At 48.2% G+C, this 6,212-nt stretch overlaps 1 long non-coding RNA gene across 1 annotated transcript; it reads right to left on the bottom strand.

Annotated features, from left to right (window-relative positions):
* Positions 1 to 2,162: 2,162 nt before the first annotated feature.
* Positions 2,163 to 6,206, bottom strand: LOC138172953 (uncharacterized). The gene is made up of 2 exons (XR_011171275.1): positions 5,255 to 6,206; positions 2,163 to 2,388 (listed from the first exon to the last, which is right to left on the bottom strand). It is a non-coding gene; the product is annotated as an uncharacterized lncRNA (long non-coding RNA).
* Between the last annotated feature and the right edge of the window lie 6 nt (positions 6,207 to 6,212).

The following is a 6,212-nucleotide window of genomic DNA, read 5'->3' as shown; positions in this document are numbered from 1 at the left end:
GGTCACACGGCCAGGTGTTTCTGGGTGGGTGCTGAGTGTCTGAGCCCGGGATTCGATCCCCAGGTCATCCCGACTCTGGGGCCGGTGCTCTTACTCGCTGAGCCGCCTGGCCGCCCCAGGAATCCAATCTCTCTTCCAAGGCTTGTTGTATGTTATTCCCCTTCACACACCCGACCCTTAGCCCTCCTCTTTCTCCTCACTGTGACCATTGACTTCAATGGCTATAATTTTCTTCCTCCCCCATTTTAACCCTTTGGTGAACCAATTCACTTCTACACTATCCTCTTTATCAATCAGTCAAGAAGCATTTATTAAGTGCTTACTGTATGCCAAGCATGCTAAGCTCTGAGGGCAAAAACTCGGTCTGTCTCTCCAGGGACTCTGGCTAAAGGGTGAGACAAGATGGAAATAACTGGACCTGACCTGTGACTATATTGTAATTAGGGTCACTAGATCATAGATTTTAAAGAAAGAAGTCCTGGCCAGAACCTTCATTTTACAGATGAGCAAAGTAAGACAAACAGGCAAAGTGACTTGCCCGGGGTTACCCAGCCAGTAAATATATGAAGCAGCACAGGAACCCCAAAATGGAAACTGATGGAGGAAACATGAAAAGCCAGGTACGCTCACTTAGAACTGGTGGACCTGTGACTTTCAGAGCCATTCTGGGAAACAGTTTGGAGCTACACACAAAACCAGACTTGGCTTTTGGCCCAGCAATAGCCCAGCGTCTTCCAGACTTCAAGGCCAATGACCTGCTCACTGCTCACTCCCTCAGGGCCTCATCAGAGAAATCCCAGGGTGGGAAGGGACCTCAGAGGCCGAGGAATCCAGCCCACTCCTAGTCACCCAGACACTAACGGACGAATTCGTTCCAGGGAGCTCACTGAATCCCAGGACGGACGACTTCCATTTTGTGAAAGCTCTTTTTAATTGTCCGGAAGCTCTTTCCTAGGATGAGCTGACTTGCCTCCCTGAGACTTCCATCCCTCGACCTTCGTCTCCTCCTCACACTGTCTGCGTTGTGGCTGCACTGGCCTATGTGGCCTTCTCTGTGAACACATATTCCTTCCCTCCCCTCCTCACTTAAGATGTTCAACCTCAGAATCCCCAGATCCATTCAAATTTTAGCCTGGATGCCGCTTCCTGGATGAGGCCTTATTGTTAGGTTAGGGCTTCTCCCCACACCCACCCTGGCCCGAAATTGCCTTGAATATGTTTGCTTTCAGTCATATGACCACAGGAATGTAGATTTAGAAGAGAATTTCAGAGGCCATCTAGTCTAAGCTCTTCATGGATGAGGAAACTGAAGCTCAGGCTGAAGTGACTTATTCCAAATCACTTTCACTAACGCAGAAACAGGACTTGAACTCGTGTATTCTGACTAAACCGAGGGCCCTTCCCACTACATTACCGCTCCCTATTGAGTTTTTCATGTGTTTCTCACCTGCCAACCAGGCCTTGAGTGCCAGGTCAGGCTCTCCCACCCCAGTATTCTGCAGAGCCTTCACCACCATGGTTCCTGGGTGACCCCTCTCACCAGAAGCTTGGACCTTGTCTGTTACCCTTTAGCCACTGCTTGGGATCCCAACCAGGCTGGGGCAGAAGGAAACCCTGAAAAGGTCACTGCTGCTACTGCCGAGGAATCCTGTCCTGATGCTGCAGTCACGGTGAGAAGAGGAAATTTCCCAGAGACTGTGTATTTGTGGCTTAGATCTTCCTGAGAGGACAAACGTCGCTCTCCCTCTAGTCACCGGCATTAAAACGCACTGTTTGTTCATTAGAACTCAACTCGGCCTTTTCATCAATTAAACAAACACTTCCACTATTTGACAGACATACCTCGGGCCCATGGTTTCCCTTCTATGTGTATGTGGCCTTCTTCTAGTGATGCAGACTGAGATACAACGTGGTAGGGAGATGAACAAAGTCGGGCAGTGGCCTTCTGTGCAGGGTTGGGCTTCTCGTTGGCCGAGTGCTTTCCCAGGACCACACGTGAAGCTTAAAGATCCAGTCAGATTCTGTGCTCTGTGGCTGATACAGCTTTTGTGACCCCAAGGTTCAACAAGGTACCAGCCAAAGAAAAACTGAAGGTCTTTAGACCCTCAGTCACGGCTTTGAGAATCTGTTTTCCAATACACCCAGAAATCAGAATGAGACTGTTTTCTTTCCACATGCTTTATTCTAGTGAAAATAAAGTTACAAAAGTCGATACAAAACACTCTTAAAAAAGTTGAGGAAACTTACTGAAGGAAAGTCACTAAAGCTTCTGAAATTGATGTAAAAAACATTATAAAAGCTTTTTGGGTCAGAACCACTGTTGACGTAGGCAGACTATTTCCAAAGGCAGCGGTTTGTCTGTAAGGGTGGCAGAACAGGGACTGGGGACTGACCAGCCCCGGTGGGAGGGACGGACCGGCCACCTGGCACATTGTATTGGTCTCACCCTCACATTCGGCTGCATTCACAGAGCACGCTCCAGGAACAGAATTTGGTATTAACAGAAAAGACCCCAAATGGGTTTCAGGTGCGATGTCTTCAATTTAATTAGCCCTCTAACACACCATTGAGCAAATACAGAATTTTCTGGAAGACACTGAAAATCAAAATGAAGTTAGGACAGATCTCATTCTAAGGTAGCTGCTTCTCTTCTACTTCATACCCTTCTCCCCAGAGACTGCCCTGATAGACGCAGGAAGACAGAAAAAAAATGTGACCTACTTTGCTTTTCGGTCAGGATGCTAAAAGCAAACCCATCCGCTAGCCGGGGCACCAGAGAATATGGAGAGGGAGCTCACAGGGTCACTGTGGCCTTGGTTCCTGCCTGTATAAAATGAGCATGGTGGACAAGGGAGCCAGAGAAGCTCCCAGATGGAAGGACCTCAGGGCCCTCTGCTCTAAACCATCCTCCAACAGGAATCTTCTCTACAATAAGATCAAACGGGTTTCCAGGCAGGAATGGGAAATCCACTAGGTCCCTGCCAGTTCTACTATTAGTGGCCTGTATGTACTCTGCTCCTTTGTCTTTGGAAATCATACCTGCCCAGTACCTGGGACAAGCCTGCTTCAGGAAAAAAGGAAGGAAGGAAGAGGGAGGAGGAAGGAACCGAGGGAGGAAGCTAGGTCTCATTAACCACCAGTATGGTTCCTACCCTACAGACTGGCTTAAACAGTCCTTTAATTCTGGTTAGGTCTAGTCAGACTTTCTCCTCAGTCTTCATATAAGATGGGGACCCAAAATCATATTCTAAGAGTAAGCCAGGGGCACCGGAGGTAGCTGCTTTCTACACAGACTGCACCAATCTGTGCACTCATTCTACAGCCTCTCCACCTAGACCCTGCTCACTATCTCTAAACACCTTCTATAGCTGGGCTCTTACGAGTCAAGGGAATGTCTGCAAGGTCACTGGTTTTAGTTAACATCCTGTCACAGGCTTCCACTAACAAGACTCTTAATGTATTTTAATGGCATAATTTTACAAGCCCCCAGTGGCTTTTCAGAGAGGTTCTTCCAATGCACAGACCCCATAGGACATGGTCCCTAATCAATAAATGCAACACTTACAAATGATCCACATGTGAAAAGCTGGCCAGCTGACCACTCCCCCCCCCCACCTGGAGGAGTGCCCAATATTAGAACATTTATACTATGCGTTACTTACTTACATCCTTACAGGTTGGCCTGGGAACCAACCTCATCTATCAAATAAAGGTTTCTTAATGTTTTCTTCTGACAAGGACCCCTTTGGCAGTCTGAAACCTGGGGATCCCTTCTCTAAAACATGGATCTAAATGCATAAAATACATAGGATTATAAAGGCAGCTGATTCTATTGAAATAGTGATTCAAACAGATAAAAACACCAAGTCCACTGCCCCTGCCAGGCTGCCTGCTTCCAGCTTGAAATCTTAGGACTGAGTATAAGCAACCAGAGAACATGAAGTACTGGTCTGAATCCTGGGCCGGACCATGGAGACCCAGATGCAGGCTCTGACATGTCGTGCTGCGTGACCTCAGGCAAGTCACTGCTCCTTCCTTTTCTTATCTATAAAAAGGAGCATCACTGGGTTGAGCAGAGATAGATGTGTCAAGGGTCCCTTCTGAACCTCTGCTCACAGGACTACCTGGGCTGAATGGTACTGACTCCAGGGTGAGCTTTTATGGGGGAATGAGAACTTCCTAATGAGGAAAGTTTGGTAGGTTCATCACTGCTGGCACTCTGGGGAGTGAGGAGGTTTCCTATGTATTTTAATGTAAAACTAGAAAAGATCAGAAGCCAAGCTAGCAGCTGGGTACACACACTCCTCCCTTGCAGAACCAAAGAAATAGTCTTCAAGACACAGTTACGAGAACACCTACACCAGGCGTTCCCTATGCCCTCACAGGCAGGCCTGGAAACCAACTTCATCTATGAAATCAAGGGTTTCTTAACATTCTCTTCTGTCAAGGACCCAAACAAAGTAAAGATGGAACCTGATCAAAAACTGCAGAAGCCGACCTTCCCACTGTAAAACTCATAGGCAGCAGGACTCTCTGTCAGACTGATCAGACTGCCTGCCCCACTCCAATCACCAGCAGAACAACTCGACCTCAGCAGTGATGCATGTGGGAAGGGCAGGGAGGATCAGAAAATGGATAAGCTGAACAGGAGGCTTTGGCATTTCCACCTTGGTGGGCCAAAACGTGTCTGTAACGTTCGTGTTTAGAATCTTCTCTTTCTGGAAGTGGGGGGGAGCCGCCATGCTGCCCTGGAAAGGTGTCTGCAAGGCTGGGTGGGTCCTCTCTGGCAAGCCTCGGGTGATGCCCAGGCAGCAGCGTGGAGGCCTGTGCTCTCCCTGGGGGATGATGCACCTTCCCAACTGGGGTCTGCTCAAGCATGGACGGTTTTTCTCTCCATGTGTCCATTCCAGGCCTGTTCTGCTAGCATACAAACAAGTAGAACCCAAACCAACTGATGACTAGGTGTTACTTCTCTCCCTCTTTTGGTGGACACCATCCAGATGGCTGCCAAGTGGTCGCTCCTAACCCTGAGCCTGCCCGCCGGAGGGAGGCCAGCCCAACACCCACTGCCTCAGCGTCTGAATGAGCTCAGAGCTGAAAAGGCCCCGAGGAAGCACAGGATCAGAGGGTTCTAGCACTTGAACTGGGACCCAATCCCCACGTCTGACGATGAGGCTGAACGACGTGCCCGAGGTCACACGGGGACCACCGTCACAGGCGGTGCCTTCACCAAGAGCCAGTCCTCAGTCCCTACACTGCCAGTCTGATACCTGATCTTAAGGAGAAACAGGCCTAGAAAAAGGAAGATACTTGTCCAAGATCACAAAGGAGGCTTCAGCAGGACCTGAAGCCTCGGCTCCACCCACTAACCCAAGGTTAGCCTCCCTCTTAGGAATCAACTAGAAAAGATTTTCCTTCCAAAGAGAAAATACACTTTGCCCAGAGTGATGATACAAAAATACACTAAACATGAAAAGGAGATGCGTTTTTCCCAGGTAGAGTCCAACAGGCCAGTTGGTGACTGCTGTGAGGAAGCCCTTCAGAGAATTCCCCATGGCCTGGGGTCCTCTATCCACAGGACAGCAACTGCCCTGGAGTCCCCACCACTGGGACCTTTCCACCCTATGCTAATGGACTACTTAAGGCAGTTAAGGTTCATTCAAAGTGCATGGAGAAAAAGTAAAAACAGAACCAAGTAAACCTGAAACAAAGAAAACTCAAGCAGTACTAAATGCACGAGGAATTCTCTCCCCATCCAGCATTGCAAATGTGGAAAATCAGAAAACAAAAACAGGAGAGTGGTTTAGAGACCCAGTCCTACACACAGGGCATTTCTCTTTTGCAAAACAAAAAAACAAAAAAAAAAAAACCCAGCCCCCAATCTTCCTAGAACACAAAAGCTCCCAAGCATCAGCCAATTGGAACTGGGCTCTTTCACACACTAAAGCCTATATTTAGAAATCCTATAATTCATTTAAGGGGAAAAAAAAGGTAAAAGCACCATGCTTCCTCCCTTGAGGGAATCAATGCCCAAAATCCAAGTCCTGTCTTGGCTAGAATTTCCTTTGGTTGCTTGTGGGCCACCTGATGCCTGTTAGCAGTGGGCTGGGTCCCAGGAGGTCCAGCCTATCGGAAGAGTCTTTGCCTTAACTACTCTGGCAAGCTCTGAAAATATAGACATAGATCTTTTTTTCTCATCTATCACCCCCCCC

This window comes from Petaurus breviceps, unplaced genomic scaffold (genome assembly GCF_028583685.1).
Source record: "Petaurus breviceps papuanus isolate PSGF00001 unplaced genomic scaffold, PetGlider_PUasm1.0 556, whole genome shotgun sequence".
Lineage (NCBI taxonomy): Eukaryota > Metazoa > Chordata > Mammalia > Diprotodontia > Petauridae > Petaurus > Petaurus breviceps.
The sequence above is the reverse complement of the archived record's forward strand: the minus strand, read 5'-3'. Positions and strand labels throughout refer to the sequence as shown.